General features: G+C 40.1%; 1 protein-coding gene across 1 annotated transcript in view; it reads right to left on the bottom strand.

Annotated features, from left to right (window-relative positions):
- Nucleotides 1-11,504, bottom strand: part of CNOT2 (CCR4-NOT transcription complex subunit 2) — an 84,674-nt gene extending 73,170 nt beyond the window's left edge. Inside the window, exon 1 of the mRNA XM_039703870.1 lies at nucleotides 11,019-11,504. The gene's annotated coding sequence lies outside the window, so the exon portion shown is untranslated. The remainder of the gene's footprint in view (nucleotides 1-11,018) is intronic.
- Between the last annotated feature and the right edge of the window lie 6,274 nt (nucleotides 11,505-17,778).

Below are 17,778 nucleotides of genomic sequence, written 5' to 3'. Positions count from 1 at the left end.
TCACTTTTCAATCTTAAATTGCAGAAGAAATGAAACTCAGTGAAAAGAAGTGATGAAAGAGTAAGAAAAAAAAACAAAAAAAAAACCCAAACAAAAATAAACCAACAAATCATAAGAATACCTAAGGCAAAAAAAGAGAGGCATTCTGGGAGTACAGAAGATAAAAAAAGGCTACCCAGAGTGTCTTGCACTCACCTAAACCCCTGTCTTCAAGACAAAACTTTAGTTCTCAGCATAACGTGCCTATATTAACACTGGAAAGCCTTCATTCCAGCGTTCCTTGAAGTCAGACTCCTTTGAGTTTGCAATTTTAATGGCCACTGAAGCAGGGTTTTATGTACTGAGGGAGGGGTTTGTTTGCAAGAAAACTTCAAACACTCATTTAAACAGTGACCCATATCCCTCTCAGTTTATGAACTGAAAATGAGACAAGTCTGACATCACAACACAAAAACTAAGCATCAAGAAGAACAATGAGGTGATCCAAAGCTCCACTTTTCAATCTTAAATTGCAGGAGAAGAAATGAAACTCAGTGAAAAGAAGTGATGAAAGAGTAAGAAAAAGACCAAAAAAAACCCCAAACAAAAATAAACCAACAAATCATAAGAATACCTAAGGCAAAAAAAGAGAGGCATTCTGGGAGTACAGAAGATAAAAAAAGGCTACCCAGAGTGTCTTGCACTCACCTAAACCCCTGTCTTCAAGACAAAACTTTAGTTCTCAGCATAATGTGCCTATATTAACACTGGAAAGCCTTCATGACTTCATGATGGAACAGAGCTTTTCCTCTCCAGGTTTATGTACTAACCCAACTCAAAGCTTCTCACTCTAAATGAAAAAAATTTTTAACTTCTAATAGCTAAGATTTTAAAGCACATTTGATATTAAAGAACCAATATATGAAGAATATGACTATATCAGCAGTGTTGCACAGATTTCTATCACTTTAAACCTCAAATTTAGATTAGATTCTCATAACAGATGTGTAATTACAAGGTATCACTAGAAGTCCCATTCTTACTCAAGGGACACATTTTCATTAGTAATCCTGCCATTTATAATTCTGATTTTTTGCCCATTTTACTTTGCCAGTTTGGCAGTTTCCACAGAAGTGGGACTGCTGTCAGGAGCAGGACCTGGCAACATTTCCCGGGAATAACAAGGCCTTGCTGTGAAACCCATTCTATTAGCAGCCATCTATCTTGTTTTAAGATAGCACCCTTACCACCACTGAAGTCTCACCTCTGAGAGGAAAATAAAGAGAAAATAAAGAAAAGAAATAATTATACTGCGGGCAGAACTGTGGCAGTTGCACTCATACAGAAGAAACACACCACAAAAGGGAACTCTGTTGGCAAACCAAGGCAGAATTTGGTGTATCTTCTGGGTTTGACACTCCAAAGCATGAGGGCAACTGATTAAGCGAGACGGTTTTCACTTGTTTTCCTGTTTCAGTATTAGTTTAACAATGACAACTGAATTATTTTGAATGGTCATCACGCATAACAATTTCAGAAGCTCAGCTTCTAAGCAAAACCTGTCACTCTCTGCGGTCTTACGCACTTCTAGCTTTTCCAGAAAAACAGTAACAGATACTTCAGTGTCACTACAATTATTAGTGACTAAAAGTTTTCACAGAAAACATGTTCACTGCCAAAATATTCGTATCTCAGAAGGACCAAAACATACCCACACAATTTTATACTGTGCCATGGCAAGGGCAACATTAGAGGGATGTCAGCTCATTCTGACCCTGTATTAATCAATAAAATAGATTATCCATTCATTTTACAAGCTGCAAGTCAAAAAGGTAGATATTGAATAAACCTCACGAAAACTTCAAAGTTTTGCTCAATTAGACAGGAAAGGGAGGTTATGCCATCTTCCACAAAACTCTGAAGCTTTTAATAGCAAGTTATATGATGAGTGAGGGATAAACACACTAATTTCACAAAGATAAATTACATTAACAGGACAACTAAGTGTTTAAAGTAAAAAGTGTGTACTGATTCTCCACACCAAAATAAATGGCACATTCTTTTCATTAAACTCCTCTCACTTAACAATCCCCTATGAAGCTGTGATACCAACATTTTCCTGACACAGCCCTACTCAAACCAGGCCAAGAAGGCTCAGTGCAGGACCTTCTTCACATTAGCAGTCTTCTCTTACCAGTGAACAAAGAGATGACAGCTGTGGCGAGCAAACTCTGGGATGCACTCATTTAAAAAAAATGACTGGGAGCAAAAATGTGGAAGTACACAACCAATACATTATTCTAGTATTTGGCTCCCTGGATGCTTACTCAAGAAAAAGAGGAATACCAGACAGAACAGAAGAACGTATTTGCTCTCACAATACTGCATTTCTTCTCTACAAGCACAGTTTTAAGTGACAGGCTAGGTCTGGGCTGACAGACAGGATCAGAACAACATGGCATGGTCTGCACACCAGAGGATCTTCCTCTCTGTGATGCTTCCCTCCCTTGTCCACCTTCTCCTTGCCCAGCAGAGCTGCATGCTTGCTCCACTGGCGCCCAGCACAGTCTCAGCCTTCCATACGAAGAACAAAGCCTATAAATGCAGAAATGGCACACATCTAACTACCTGAATATGTATGTGTATGTGCTGTTTGGCCTCAGGATGGGCAAAGGTAACCCATACTTTGCCAAGGGTAACCCTAACACTGAAGCTTGGGCTTCTGGTGTCATAAATACCAAGCTTTACACTTTGTCTTTCCAGATTACCTCCACAGTTAACAAAAGAAAGTCTGAGGGCTGATAGTGCTTCCCCTGCCCCAAAGTTACGGACACCTGACCGAGATATTGCTAGAAAATGAAATAATTTGAATTGTTTAGATAAACAATCATTAAAAGCATCTACAAACATCTCATTTATTGTTAAAGATGCAACTTAATCAAGAGATTACCTGTTTGTTTAGTTTTACAAGTTTTCAGATTGTTTACAATTTCTTCAGATCCCTTTGAATTAATTCTTCACTGAAGTACCAGATCTCCCAGAGAAAGAGAAGGAAGTGAAGCATTTGAGGAGTCAGTAAACAGCATTATAGAAAATTAACTTTTAGAGGGACACTAACAGAATAAAAAATGGTTGCCTCTGTTTTGGCACCAGACTTTGAGATGAACTTTCAATTCTCTACTCTGACATTTCAGCTGTGCCCCTAACATAAAAGCATAGTACCTGCTTCAAGAAATGGTGAAAAATGAGAAACAACTTACTCAGACAAAGCTGTAACTCCTGATAAATTTGATTTCTGTCCCTTATTTACATATGACAAGTTTGTTCTGTACAGGTGTCACCCCATCAGCAAGACATGATGCATTTTATCATCTAATTTAATATGTTATTTGCATCCTGAATTCAAAAAGCATGAGAAAAGCCACATTAAAGAGATCAAAACATTGCTAAGACTATAGCAAGAGGTGTACAAAACTAACAGAACAGTGTAATTTGATCATAAATGTCACCCTTCTTTTCAAGATGATTTCAAATTTGCCCTCAAAGCTGCATTAATATGATTAACATCTTGTTTTCATGTCTGCAGCATCCACAGACTTTCAGAACTCTTACAGTTGCAGTGCAGAGCCAAATTAAGTGAGAGCTCTGAGAAGGTGCACATGCCCATAAGCAGGAATCCACAGAGATTCTTTAGGGAAAGAAATGTCTGCTGAACTATATAGTGCTTTTCCAACTGTTGTTTTGCTCAGATATGCAGAGGAGCAACATACTTCACCATGCAAACAAGACACCCGATATTCCCAAAACTAATACTCATTCCTAAAACAAAGCTACTCTTTGCCCATAGACACTGACAGAGAAAATATTTCAGATATAAGTATCCACAATCAAAAATCATGTAGGATGTGTTTCACTTCATACCAGTGGGGATGAAGCCTCTAGGTGCTAACAATACAAGATGTGTTACATAAGACTATGCACTTATTTTTAGAAGCACATTACAAAATTAAGTACTGCACTGGAATCTGTTGCAGAGCCATGGACAGTTACATCAATATGCACAAAGAACAATTGCCCAGCTGGAGCAGAATATTAGATTTCATTCAGACTGAAGCTCTCTCCTGACAGACCCAAAAATACTGAACCATCTGAGACTATAAAATTTAACTTACATTCAGTAGGTAAAGAAAAAACAAACTAAAACACAAAACCCTTACTAATCATAAAGATCTTTGCTATGAGCAGCAGAATTAATAAAAATCAGTTTCTTAAAGATTTGTTCTGTTTCTTAATACTTAAACCATTACAACCCTCAACTTCCTTCCTTTCCACATCTCTTTGTGACTTTCCCCCACTTCAGGGAAAAGAGTTGTGATTCAGACACTCAAAGTCTGCATGTGTTTACAGGATGCTTAACCAGCTACCATCCTAGCAAATACATATCTGTAGATCATGTCTGACTATTCTTTTACCTTCTTTACAAGAAGGTGCACTAATTTGAAACTCCTTCCTTCACCTAGACACAATTTTATGAGGTCTGTAGGACCACAATTTAAATCTTAATTTGTCCTTCTGATTTCAGCTTCCATATAGAAGCATATTTATATAAATTCAGTTAAATGCTTAACTTTTGATATGGCCCTAAAGTTGGGTTACCTACATATATTTGACTTGTTTTAAATTTTTACATTTCTTGCACTTACAAACATAAATTAATCCATGAAGTACATTCTACTATCAACAGTTTATTCATTTACTACCACCAACAGTTTACTCATTTGCAGCCTCTGTTACTCCTCTCCAGGCTCTCTCCCAAGTACATTAACACCAGGGCCTGTGAAGTACTTTAGTCTACTAAGTTTTAAAATACACTGCTCAAAATGGTTTTGCTTTAAGAACTGGACTCAGCAGACACAGGTATCAGTAGTACAGAAAAGGCAAGCACCTGGACACTGGAAGACATTGTTAAGGGGAAGTTAAAGATGCCTGCTCTTGGTGAGTCACTCCTGGTTACCAACCAGACCCAGACTTGGCCATCCCAGTTTTCAAGACCTGCTGAACTCATGCTGTAAAACCTAATTCACACTAGTGTAAAACTGAATCTACCCTGTGGACCATAAAAGAACTGCCAGTTGCTTAAAAAAAATTTTTTAAATAGTTACATGTCTTTTAGACACAATAAAAGATTAGAATCACCAGCTAATATTAAGAGTTTGCAATTCCTAATTAAAATACTAATCCCACTGGAAATACTACCTTGCCATCAACCACACACTGCTGGTATTCACAACATACACAGACCTAAGCTAAGCTCGAAAGAGCCCCAAACTTCTGAAAACTAAATTTTATCCTTGCAATACATCTTTATAGTCCCTGTTCCATCAGAGATGTCCCACAACATTTATGTTCTTTGCCTAACTGAGCTTCCAGGAAATTGGGGGAAACAAAACACGTATTTATTGTCCAAAGCTTTTCATCCTGAAATTTCCAAAAACAAAACACACACAAAAGAAAACCAAAAAAACCCAAACAAGCAAAAAATAAATTAACTCCATACCATAGTAGCAAAGGAAGCTGAATTCACTTCAACTTCCACCATGAAACAAAAAGTGATACTGACTTACTCTCATGTGTAATGTTGATCTTAATCAATTTCATCTTACTGGAAATGTGCATCCACATCCACAAAATAAACCAACAAATTAAGATTTTAACATACTTCAGGACGATGCTTTTGACATGACACCACACAAAGTAACAAGACCAGTAATAAATAATCAAACATCCCATTAAAAAGATTTTTTTGAGTCAAGCAGTTTTACAGATGGACACGGTATTGCAAGGTACTTTAACATTGAGAATTGCTCATCACCTTGTCAGTCTTTCAAGAGTTGACATTGCTTACAGCTGATTTCTATTTGAAAACCTTTCAGATTTCCTCTTCTCCACATCACAATACATGATACAAACATTCAAGAGATGACATTCTTCTATACATTTTTTAAGCCTACTTGGTCATTACACAAAATACCTGCTTCACAGCTATTTTCCCGTTGTATAACTTTTTCAAAAAATAAATATTTATATGCAACAAGTACTTTCTCACAAACCTTGTCACTACTGAATGGCAAAAGACTTCAAGCATATACCCAAACAAGTCCCCTACACAGCACAGCAACAGAAGGAAGGTTGGCAGACATTTTTTCCATCATTATAATTCTCTGGCAACATTTCCTTCGCAAGAACAGTTTTCACAATTCAAATAGAAACTGCTTACAAGAAATAGTCATTCTGCCCTAAACAATGCAAGGTTTTCACAAATTGGAATGGGAAAAATACTATTCCATTGAAGCACAAAGTAAAACCTCTCACAGTCATATAGACAGTAAGACAAGTATGAAGTTCACTGACACAAGCATTAGTTGCTCGTTTTACACCAGGATAGGCATTTTCCTACAACCCTTTGACAGAAAAGATAATATATGATATTACATTATCATTGTCTGTGTTACAAAGACAGCTTTAGAAAAACTTCTTTGCCAAGACACTGCCTACAAATCTAAATGTTAACATTTCTAAATTAAAAATAGCTGGCCATAATGAGTCCAACTGCCTCTTTTTGGTGCGTGAAAACTCCCTGCTATTGTTTCCAAATGCACACATATTTATATTGTAATGAAAATATTTCAGCCATGCCATTCTGAAACCCATAAGGACAACCCAGGCAACTGCCACCTACTGAATTTGGTATAGGGCCATTTTGGGGGGGTTAACATTGTTTTTGCAACCACATGCATTAAGTGCTACTGCTATGTGGTTCCACAGAAGTCCTGAACCAGGCAAGTGAAACATAGGAAACCGTTATCCTCTTACTACAGACTAGAACTTGGCTATGACTTGGTTGAATGACTTACCCAGAGTAACCCATCACTTCTGCAGGTAACTCACACAGAAAGCATGGTCCAGCTCAGCCCACTGGGTTACTGTCTGCTCAGCAACAGCAATGCAAAGTAAGAGTTTCCATTTTATGTGCCACAAATACAGCAGCCTTTTATATCAGCTTCAGTGTAATAAACTACACCTTTTGATGAATAACTTGACCACAGCAAACTATTTCCAAACGTCATTGATTGATCTCAAGCACTACTTCCAAGCATCACTGATTGATCTTCAGATTAAAAATCTGAAAGCAGGATTTTATAATGCTTCTGAAGTTCAATAAACAAAAAAAGAAACAAAAAAAAAGCAAACCCCAAACAAAACAAAACAAAAAAAGGGAAAAAATCCCAAGTGACATGAGTTAAAATCTAATACTTAAAAATATTGCCCCATAAATTATCCCAAATCAAAAGGGAAACAGGAAGAAACAATGGTTTACTTATTACTGAATTTCTGATTAACAACTCTTACATTTCAATTTAACAAGAGAAAGATGTGTCTGAAAAAAAGTCTTCATTATAATAAAATTTTAACCTACCAGCATAATTTGAAAGGAATCCTCCTAGGAAATGTAGAGTTGTGAAATTATAAATATTATCACTGCAAAACGCAATCAGATGTCAGAGTAACCAAGACAGGGGAGAAAAATAATGCACACTTTTCTGTAATATACTGATAACCAGTGCTACAGCAAGGCAAATTCAGGGTTCTCAGTAACCCCTTTGGACAAGAACCACTTACACCTTGACTTGGAGCCTATTAAACAACCAGACCAGAAGATGAGCTAGTGCACACCACCACAACAAAAATATTCTATTTTATTAAGTATTAAAAATGAAAGATAAAATGTATATTATAAGCAATATGAACATTTAATGGCTGGGTTTTTGGGCTTTTTTTTAGGGGTTTGGTTTTTTTTTTTCATTTTTGCACCCAAACACAAAAATATTTTCAATCCTATGTAAGAGTCTTTTGTTGATTAGCACATACCGTGCTTGGTATATACACACCTGCTCCAAAACAAAAATAATTCCACAAGAACAATTTAAAATATCCTACTGTGCAGTATTTTCATTTGACACAATTCTTCCTACACTATTATAATGCTCAATAAAAGCATAGTTAGCTGTCAAAATACACCACCCATCCTGAAAACTCATGCACAAAGTTAACTGCCAGCAAGCAAGCAGGTGCTTTTAAGTCAAGAAGACTACACACACACTTTCAGGTGTTCAGAGGCTCAGGAGTTCTCTTCCAGGAACTTGGGTCAGGAGGCCAACAAGACACACATAACATAAGAAACACAGCACCTGTATGCTAAAGCATATTTGGAAAGAAGACAAAAAAATAAAGGTGGGGGGAAAGGCCAATTCTACTCAGGAAAGACAACTGAAATAAGTTATATTGAATTGTTCAGTACAGTGCAACTGAAACATAAATGTAAAGTAAATATATTAGCAGATTCCTGCTGTATAGCAGAATGCTCACATATATTTTTTTACTTATTTATGTCTCAAAAGCTCAAATAAAGCAAAGTTAACCTAACTTCAACTGCTATGCTTTTGTCAGTCCTTGAAATTTACATACACACTGTATTAAGAGTGATTTTAAATGAGAAAACCAGTATCATTTACAGAGCAATACTTTAAATCTGTTGTAAAAATACTGATTTTACTTCCTAAGGTACTGTACTTCCATAGAAACTGGTAAAGGGCTTTCTATTTAAGCTAACATTTATAAACACACACAACAAATGTGGCAAATGCTCTGCCAAGAATTTAGATTTTTTTTCTTTTTAATAAACATTTTTAGGGTGCCTTTTATTCAAGCAAATTATAGCTTTAAGAGAAGACATCGTTTTAAAAGTTAGATACAGGGGTCTACTTCCTTTAGAATGAAAGTCTGTACTTGGTGCACTTTCTATACTACCTCATATTGAACAAGCCATTCAATATTTTGCCTTGGTTTCCAGATAAAGTCAGAAAGTCAGGTGACAGAAACCTCCGTTTTAATTCAACTATGGGGCATTTTTAAGTTCTATTCACTTCCTGAGCTCATAAAAAGATGGAGGTGGAAGATATTTTTGAATAAACAAAGTTATGATACAAGGCCCCTTTAAAACCATAATGAGGTTACAGCTTAGCAATTACAACACAACAGATTTCCATTAATGTGAATATTAGGGTAATTTTTAAGAAAGCTACAACAAAGGCTAAAAAAGCAATAATGTTCCTGATACCAAAGCTAATCTCTATGCAGACAGGAATGCATTTAGAAACATAAAAAATAAACCAGAAATCCTTTCTGAGATCTAACTGTCCACTGCTGGCACACAGAATATTCATATGAAGTGAGACTGAGGTAAAGACCAAGATTTTCAGGTGGAAACAGCCACTTATGGGACCATTTTTTTAGCATCAAACTTCAGGACACACCAATTGTGCAATTTTTTCCACTAAATGACAATTACCTAAAACTAGATTCTGTTAAAGAGAATTCAAATCTGTTTTTTAATATAAATTTCTGGGGTTTCTTTATTTTCAGTTTTTAGCCAAGGACTTTTCTTTCATTTCTTGATAGAACTGACACACAAATAGGTTGCAATAACAATGACTACTTTGACAGCAATATTAAGTTTCTAGAAGAGATGTGTAGACAAGGTTTATCTGCTACTACACTTAGCTTTATCAACAACTTCCTGAAAATGAAACAGAAATACACTTGCAAGTCAAGTCAGTCAGCTCTTGATAAGTGAGTATTCAAATCCCTTTCTAAAATCAGAAGCAGTCAACACCTTGAAGTTTATCATGCCAGCTGAATACTTAACATAAAGAACAGTGGAAGTGGGGGACAAAAAGAAGAGCACAAAAAGGCATGGAACAGATACATCGTGTTCAAGCTCATAAAACTTGGTCCAGTGAGCTATGTTCTATTAATGTTTCATTTTAAGAGAACTTAAAGTACATCAACACGTACACAACAATTCTTCCAGATCCAAAGGAAGACACCTTTGCAATATAAACTTCTACAATTACTTTGCTCTTTCAGGTCTTCACAAGTCTTAACAGTTTGAAACAAATCCAAGTTTCCCAAAACATGAAGTTTTTCAATAACAGATATGACAGCAGGTTTGATCATCTTAGTCTATCTTTCCCCAGCTGGAAAGTTAAGACTAGAAGCCAGCCACTAGCACCAGATGCTGCTGGTGTGCAGGTACACAGGAGTGTCTCCTTCACACACTCAAGTCACACAAACACATATATATATTTATGAAATATACACAGAAAGTTCTTCTTCTCCCCCGGGGGTAAAACTGTACAAAGTTGGAAACAACTTTTTCCTTGATAAAAGAGACAGCAGAAATTAAACATGCTTGTGTGAGGTTTGAATAAGCAGCTGAAGCAAATACCATCTTACACAAGCATATTTTAATTTTCCCACATTACAGAGCCTCCAAAACAAAGTTACAAGTAACTTCACCAAGAAAAACCCACCCTAAAACCAAGAATACCCATTAGTTGGTACCTTGTTTTCACCAGGAGCATACATACACTAACTACACTGCTAACACTGACACTTGCATCTTTCCCTACCGCCCTACTGTCCCCGTCTTCTCCCTAACCTGTCACCCAGTGCCACCTCCTCTCCCAGCACGGGTCAGGTTCACGCCAGAGCTTGTCACCGCCGCCCGGGCGGGCAGGGGAAGGCTGGCTCCTTCCGCGCTCTGTCCCTTTCAAGTTTGTTTTACAAACACGTCCGAGGGAAAGCCAGAACCTGTTTACACACCACCTTAACCACCGCCAGGAGAAGAGTGAAACAGGCGCAGGCCAAAAAAAAAAAAAAAAAAAAAAGAAAAAAAATTGGAAAAAAAAAAAAGAAAGAAAATAATTTTTTAAGTGAAAGCCAGCCAGCAGCACCCCGGTCTCACCCCCTTTCTCCGCCCGGGGCCCGCCGTGCAGGCCGCACGGCCGCTCGGCGGAGCGCGGGGCCGCCGAGGGCCGCGCCGCCGCCCGGGCCTCCCTCATCGGGCCCCGGCCAGGACGGCGGCGAGGCCCGGGTCGGCGGCGGGGCCGGGGAGGGGCGGCCGGGGCCGGACTCACCGCATGAATTTTCTTGTCCCGCGAATCCAAGATGGCTGAGTATCCAGCACGGAGGATGCTGGGGGAGCAACCTTTACCCTCTGACCCGGCCGCCGCCGTGACCCCGCCGCCGCTCGTCCCGGCCGCCAGCGCCGAGGGGCGGGGGCAGCGCCGCCGCACCGCCCGCAACGGCCCGGCCCTGCGGAGCGGCGGAGGGGGCGGCGAGGAAGGGGAGGAGGAAGGAGCAGCCCGGCTCCCTCGGCTGCGCTCCCTCCGCCTCCCGCGGGAGACGCGGCCCAGCGCTGGGGGCAGGGCCCGCAGGCCGCGGGGCTGCCGGATGCTGCCGCGCTCCGCCGGCCCCACGGAGGCACTGCGGGCCGGGGACGCGCCCGCCTCACATCCCGTTCTCTGAGGGGACGGGGCTGCGCGCAGGCCTGGAGCTGATCGGGGCGCGGGGCTGAGCAGGGTCAGGGCGCAGCAGGGTCCCCGATCTGCCCTCGGCCCTGCACCCCCGCGGCCTGTGCAGACCTACCCCGGGTACCCCACGGGAAGCGCCCCAGCTTCCAGAGGGGGCGTCCCATCCGCCGTGGTCCTGCTCTGCCAACTCCCTTTGGATTGCAGAGGGCAAAAGGAGCGGCCTGGCCTCTGCCGCCTGTTACCCTGTGGAGGTTTTAGGTCAGGAACGACCCGATGATGGGGGAAATTGTGTGGAAATTCCTATTTTCTCTGCAGTGTGATAGCCGTGGAGACACAGGTCCAGCTATCCACTTTGTGTGTTAATAAAGTGGATAAGCATTTACAAGATGACCCAAGTGGACTTTTAATTTATCGACCTTCAAAACGTGTGTTGTAGCAGTGGCTTGAATGCAGGAAGCGCTGATGCACAAAACACTCATGCAGATAATCCCCTTGAATTCAATGAGACTGTCAATGGTATAAAAGTGCCTGTGCACAAGTGTTTACAGGATGATGGCCAACATCATTTGTGAACTGTCTGCTCTGCTCCATCAACAAAAAAAAACAAAAAAACCAAAAAAAACCAAAAAAACCACACCCCAACAATGGCACTGACACCATAGTTTGGTTGTAAAATCATCATGAAGTTTAACATTTCAAGCGAAGAGATGAGCAGAAATAGCAGGTTTCTTTCAATAGTTTCACACGTGCTTTCTTCTCGGGTTTGATTTTGAACTTCCAAATTCAATTTAGAATTACTGAAGAATTCAGTAGGTTACACAACACTAATATTTTGTAGAAAAAGGTACTACAGTACCATGTCTGTCAACATAAATACGTTTTGAAGATAAAAGAGCAGTCTTCATTTTAAACCAGGAGAGCAGTTTCTTAATGACACCAGCTTTAATTGTGTGATGAGCATGGCTGCTGTGCCATTGAAATGAATGTATATACACCATCCAGGAAAGCACTGCATTTTATTATTCCAATCATAAACCTCTCCTTTGTGGCAAATTCATGCATTTGCTAGAATCAAACCATTAGAAAGTACCAAAAGTGACATGCTATTTATAGTAAGAACTTCTGGACCACTTTTTTTTCAGTCTGAAAAATAAAACATTTCCTCTTACCACAAATCAAATATAAAAGCAGTACATTTAGACTGAAAACTGCAATCAATGTTATTAACCTTCAGTGTTACTAAGTGTTTAAATAATCTGATTCTTTTATACCTGTTTATAAACATTTTGCTTCATTATATTTCATTTCACACTTTAGTGATCTGAGGGTTTTTTTAAAAGCTAATTTTCATTCCATTTTCCCAAAGAGAAGTCATTTAAGACAACACCCAACAATATGAGGCAAGTAAACTAAGAACCTGATATTGTCATCACATCTACATGGTCTGATCTCTCTGTTCATTGCAAAATTACAGTTTATATGCAAATCAATTAGCATTTATAGGTCAAGAAGCTTGAATAGCTCAACAGAGCTAGTAATGGGGAAAAAAGTGTGTTATCTTGTGTTAGACTGGTTAGCTTAGTATAAACAAGCTAACCAGCACTCACAATGTGTGTAAATTGTGATTTAAATTCTGTTAATTGAAAAAAATCTAACCTGTCCTTCTGCTTAAGTCTGTGTTTAGTTGAGGAAGTTCATTCCTCAGGCTGTAGTAGCTGTGTATTCGACTTCCTCTTTTGTTTTCTTAAAGAAAGTGAAAGCATTTAGTGTTTTAATCTGTTAAAATAACATCCAAGGCCACCAGTAAAGAAGGTGTATTGTCAAGTTTGTGTTCATACACTTGCTGCTTTTAGTCTTGACTGAATATATTTTGCTACAAAGGTGAGGCCTGTGTCCTATAGTTGCATCTGCTTAATTAAAGAAGTGCCCTGAGCTCATTTAACACAAGGACTGCTAATTTGTGTGGACAGTCCTAATTTGTTTTGAACCATGTATGGTAGAGTTTTACCTCCTTCTTTAAGTCTTTGTCTACAAACTGATATGCATCTGTTGTTTTTATTCTCATTTAATCAGTGGTCTCTTGCTATTGAGTTATTTCTCAGGCTAGGCTGATGCACATCCATCTTTAATCAGTGTAAGCATACCTGTAGGAGTCAATCTGAAAACTTTTGTCTATAGAGGCACAGGTGAAGGAACGAGAAAGCAGGATTACAGAAACCTGTCCTGCATGTGATCGTGTGTGCAGGCCCCTGCAGTCAACAATCCACTGGTGCCATTGTCACAGCCTTGTGCCTAATGTTCCTGGGAGCTGGGCCCTGCATGTGCGTGCTCTGAAGCAGCCACAACACTTGCCCACCAGCCATTTGGACTTCTTGGCTAGTGCTTCTGCTAATACCTACAGCACTTTGCTGGAAACTTTGGGAAGAGGTCACCAAGAGAGCCAGGTGTGCTTAGAATCCCTAAATGCTTTATGGAGCTCAGTGTTCACTGGGAATTCTCTGCAGTTTCTCCAGAGAGTTTGTCAGTGCTCAGTGACTCAAAGTATCACCAACAGATGTGGACAATGCAATCACAGAAGTGGGAGAAATTGCCCAGAGTATATGTAGGGCAGGGTTAGGCTGTTCCACTTCTCCAAAACATGAAATTAAATTAATCATAGTAAGACTACCATTCTCAGCTATGAGTGGAGGCAGAACATGGTAAATTAGCAACCTTATAAGCAATTTTTAAATAGAAAAAAAAAGTTAATTGGAATGCAGCAGGGGTCTTTCTTTCTCCGAGCTATGTATTGTCACCATATTCTTCAGGAAAAACAAATACAGTGCAATCACCTAGAGCAGGAGTTGGCAGCTTTTCAGCAGTGATGAAACAAGGTTGTATTTTTCTTTCCCAGATTACGGATTAAGTCCCTTGGAAGAAACAGCTGAATTGCAATGTGCGTTTGATCAGCTAAAACAGTGAAATACTGCTTCAGCAGAAAGCAGAGGTTTCTGTTTTCTGCTGGGCTTACAGATGTTAGTGTGAGACTCATGACTTTGAAGCTGCAGCTTCTCCATAATGTCTTTCTTACTTAATGATGTTCAAAAGTCTCTCCGTTGCTTTCTTTGGGAGGTTGTAGAGTTATAGCACTGCACTGCATAAATCTTTGCCCTAGAAGAAGGTGGGAGATTATTTTTCATTAGTATAGCCTATTTGATTTTTTAAAAATATTTCTATAATAGAAAGATAAAGGTATGTCAAAATGTACACCAAATCTAATATTAGAGATCTCACCACAGAAAGGTGTTGACAACACATTTTTTACTCAATAATAAAAATACTGAGGCCTCACATTTTCTTAGTGTATTTACTGGTAGCTCTTAACTATTACATGGAGGTGAGCACAAAATATTTAGATTTGTGCAGATTTGGTTAGTTAGTTTGACTTTTGCAAGTTAGTTTCCATTTGCTAGTGTATTTAGGAAAGGTAAGGGAAGAATCAGCTGTTTCCATGGCACTGTCCTTATCTATCCTTTCACTCCTACAGGGGATTTCCAGGGATGGCTTCTGGCAAGGGAAGCCCTAGAAGTGCAGCTCAATTACTATTTTAGCGTTAAAATGCATCACAAGGTATCCACACAGATGGCTTCTCATCTGCTGGATTTGTAGTTTCCAGGAGGGAATATTGGGAGCAGAAGTATCTTTATCTCAGTCTTTCATATTTTTACTACCAGGAAACCCTTTCTCAGCCTTCTGCTCTAGTGCCTTCAGTGTCTGATTTAGTGCTAATTATAACAGAGTATCAGGGGGAAGAAAATACCAAATTTAAAAAGAAGTCTGCCAATTCTGGAAAGTAATATGACCCCAAAGAGGAGATAAAATGTAGCATTTTCCCAAAATAAGATGCTCCACATTGCTGTATCGCAACTAAGAAGTCTGCCAGAGTGCTAGTAAATGAGAGGATAAATCAAGAATTAGAGATAGCAGTTTCAACTGTTTGTTCAGACAAAGAGAAGAATAATGGTGCAGATGGAAATATGTTTTCCGGGGGAGAGAAGCATTAGAGACACAAGCCAGTGCCAGAGTAGATGCTGACTGACATTCCTGAAGAACATTATCCCCAAAGAGATGGGAGTTATGGCAGTGGGGAAAGAGGAACCCTTCTTATGTTAATTCCCAAGATTGCAGTCAGCTGGTGGTCGTTGGAAAGCTGCCTGGTCAGAAGTGCTATTTCTCTTTTGAAACAATTGAATCATGGAGTCATAGAATTGCTTAAGTTGGAAAAGACCTTTAAGATCAGAGAGTGTAATTGTTAACCCAGTACTTCCAGGTTCATCACTAACCTGTGTCCCCAAGTTCATCCCTAATCTGTGTTCCCAAGTGCCACCTTCTCACTTTCTTTGAACACTTCCATGGACAATAATGCCATCATTTCCCTGGGCAGCCTGTTCCAATGCCTGACTGGATTTTCAGAAAAGAAATTTTTCATAATACCCTATCTAAACCTCCCTTGTTGCAACTCAAGGCCATTTCCTCTTGTCCTGGTGCATGTTACTTGGGAGAAGAGACCAATCCCCATCTGGCTACAAACTCCTTCAAGGCAGTTGTAGAGAGGAGTGAAGTCTCTCTTAAGCTGCCTTTTATCCAGCTTAAACAACCCCAGCTCTATCTACTGCTGCTTATCAGACTTGTGCTCCAAACCCTCCACCAGCTCTGTTGCCCTTCTCTAGACATGCTCTAAAGCCTTAAGGTCGTCCTTGCAGTGAGGAGCCCAGAACTGAACACAGGATTCAGGGTTGTCTTCACCAGTGCCAAGTGCAGGGGACATTCACGGCCTGGGTCCCGCTGGCCTCGCTATTGCTGACACAGGCTAGGATGCCATTGGCCTTTTTGGCCACCTGGACATACACTGGCTCATGTTCAGCCAGCTGTTGATCCAGGACCAGTTTTCCAGCCACTCTGCTCCCAGCCTGTAGCACTGCATGGGGTTGTTGTGACCCCGGTGCAGAACCCGGCGCTTTGCCTTGTTGAATCTCATACAATTGGCCTTGGCCCATTGATCCATCTTGTCCAGATCCCTCTGCAGATCCTTCCTACCTTCCAGCAGATCCACACTCCCACCCAGCTTAGGGTCATCTGTAAACTTACTGCAGGTGCATTCAATTCCTCCTTCAGACCATTAATAAAGATATTAAACAGAACTGGCTCCAGTACCAAGGCCTAAGGAACATCACTTGTGGTTATGTCAAAAGACAGGCAATGTTTTATTTCAGGTGCTGGGGTCTCTTTGGCATGACTTCCATGTGACCAACTGTTGTAGTTACCATGAATATGAGCCACATAGAACATTCTCTCCATCAAGCTGCACAGTCTATTGAAAAAAAAAACCAAAACATAAACTTAAGTGTTTAAGTTGATTATAATTTAAAGTTAAGCTGGGAATAAACAGTTACTGCAACAGTTTTTTCAAAAATGATGGGCAAATATATAACCAGCAGAGTGAGGAAAACCATCACAGTATATAAGGCAAAAGAATGATTTGTTTCCCTTATGATAGGTCTTGACTGGGGAAGGGAACAGCCTGGGAGGCTGGAAAGTGCTGAATTCTAGTTCTTGCTTTTTGACAGTTTTTCAAGATTGACAGTCAGGCCTATTTCCAAAAATGTGCTCTCCTCTTAATAAGTGTTAATGAGCACAACAAATGAACTCTAACTACACCAGCTGACAATAATCTGCCATCCCACCAGAAGCCAGAGGACTCCAGTATCACTGTCCCACTGGGAGCCCATCATCCCTGCCCTGTTCAAGCAAGTTATGAGCATGAAGCTACAGAAGACCCCAAAGGAATGCTGCCTAGGCAGCCCAAATTGGCCAACTCATTTCTTTATTAGAAGATTGGTCATACCTGGGGAAGAGTTCCTGAGCTCCCCAGTGGTGCTCTTAACTACCTGTGTCTCATGCTGGCCCCACAGCCTGCAGATAGTTTGATATGTGGACACAGCCAGGGTACTTGTCTGCAGAATTATTTGTCTGGGCTTTGCACTTGCTTGAAAAGGAGAGGCAGCTGTAAAGCTACTTTGAAAGCTTTGATGGGATGCTGATCATCACATTGGATGACTGAACAACAGCAAAGGGTCTGGCATATCTTACATTCATCTCCATGAAGGCTGAAACCCAGATCCTAAGTCCAGAGCTGCTGCTTACCTCCTTAGCCAATTCAACCAGCAACATGTTACTAGGCTGATGAGAGAGGGAATTTCCTGCATCAGAGCTGATCTCTGTCTGCACCCAGCACACTGAATTGTGTCACATTCTATTCTGGCTTACATAAACCCAAACCCTGGCATTTCTGGGAAACTCCAGTAGCTGTTACCATCACAGGGCT

The sequence above is a fragment of the Passer montanus genome, unplaced genomic scaffold, assembly GCF_014805655.1.
Source record: "Passer montanus isolate IOZ18808 unplaced genomic scaffold, ASM1480565v1 scaffold17, whole genome shotgun sequence".
Classification (NCBI taxonomy): domain Eukaryota; kingdom Metazoa; phylum Chordata; class Aves; order Passeriformes; family Passeridae; genus Passer; species Passer montanus.
The sequence above is the reverse complement of the archived record's forward strand: the minus strand, read 5'-3'. Positions and strand labels throughout refer to the sequence as shown.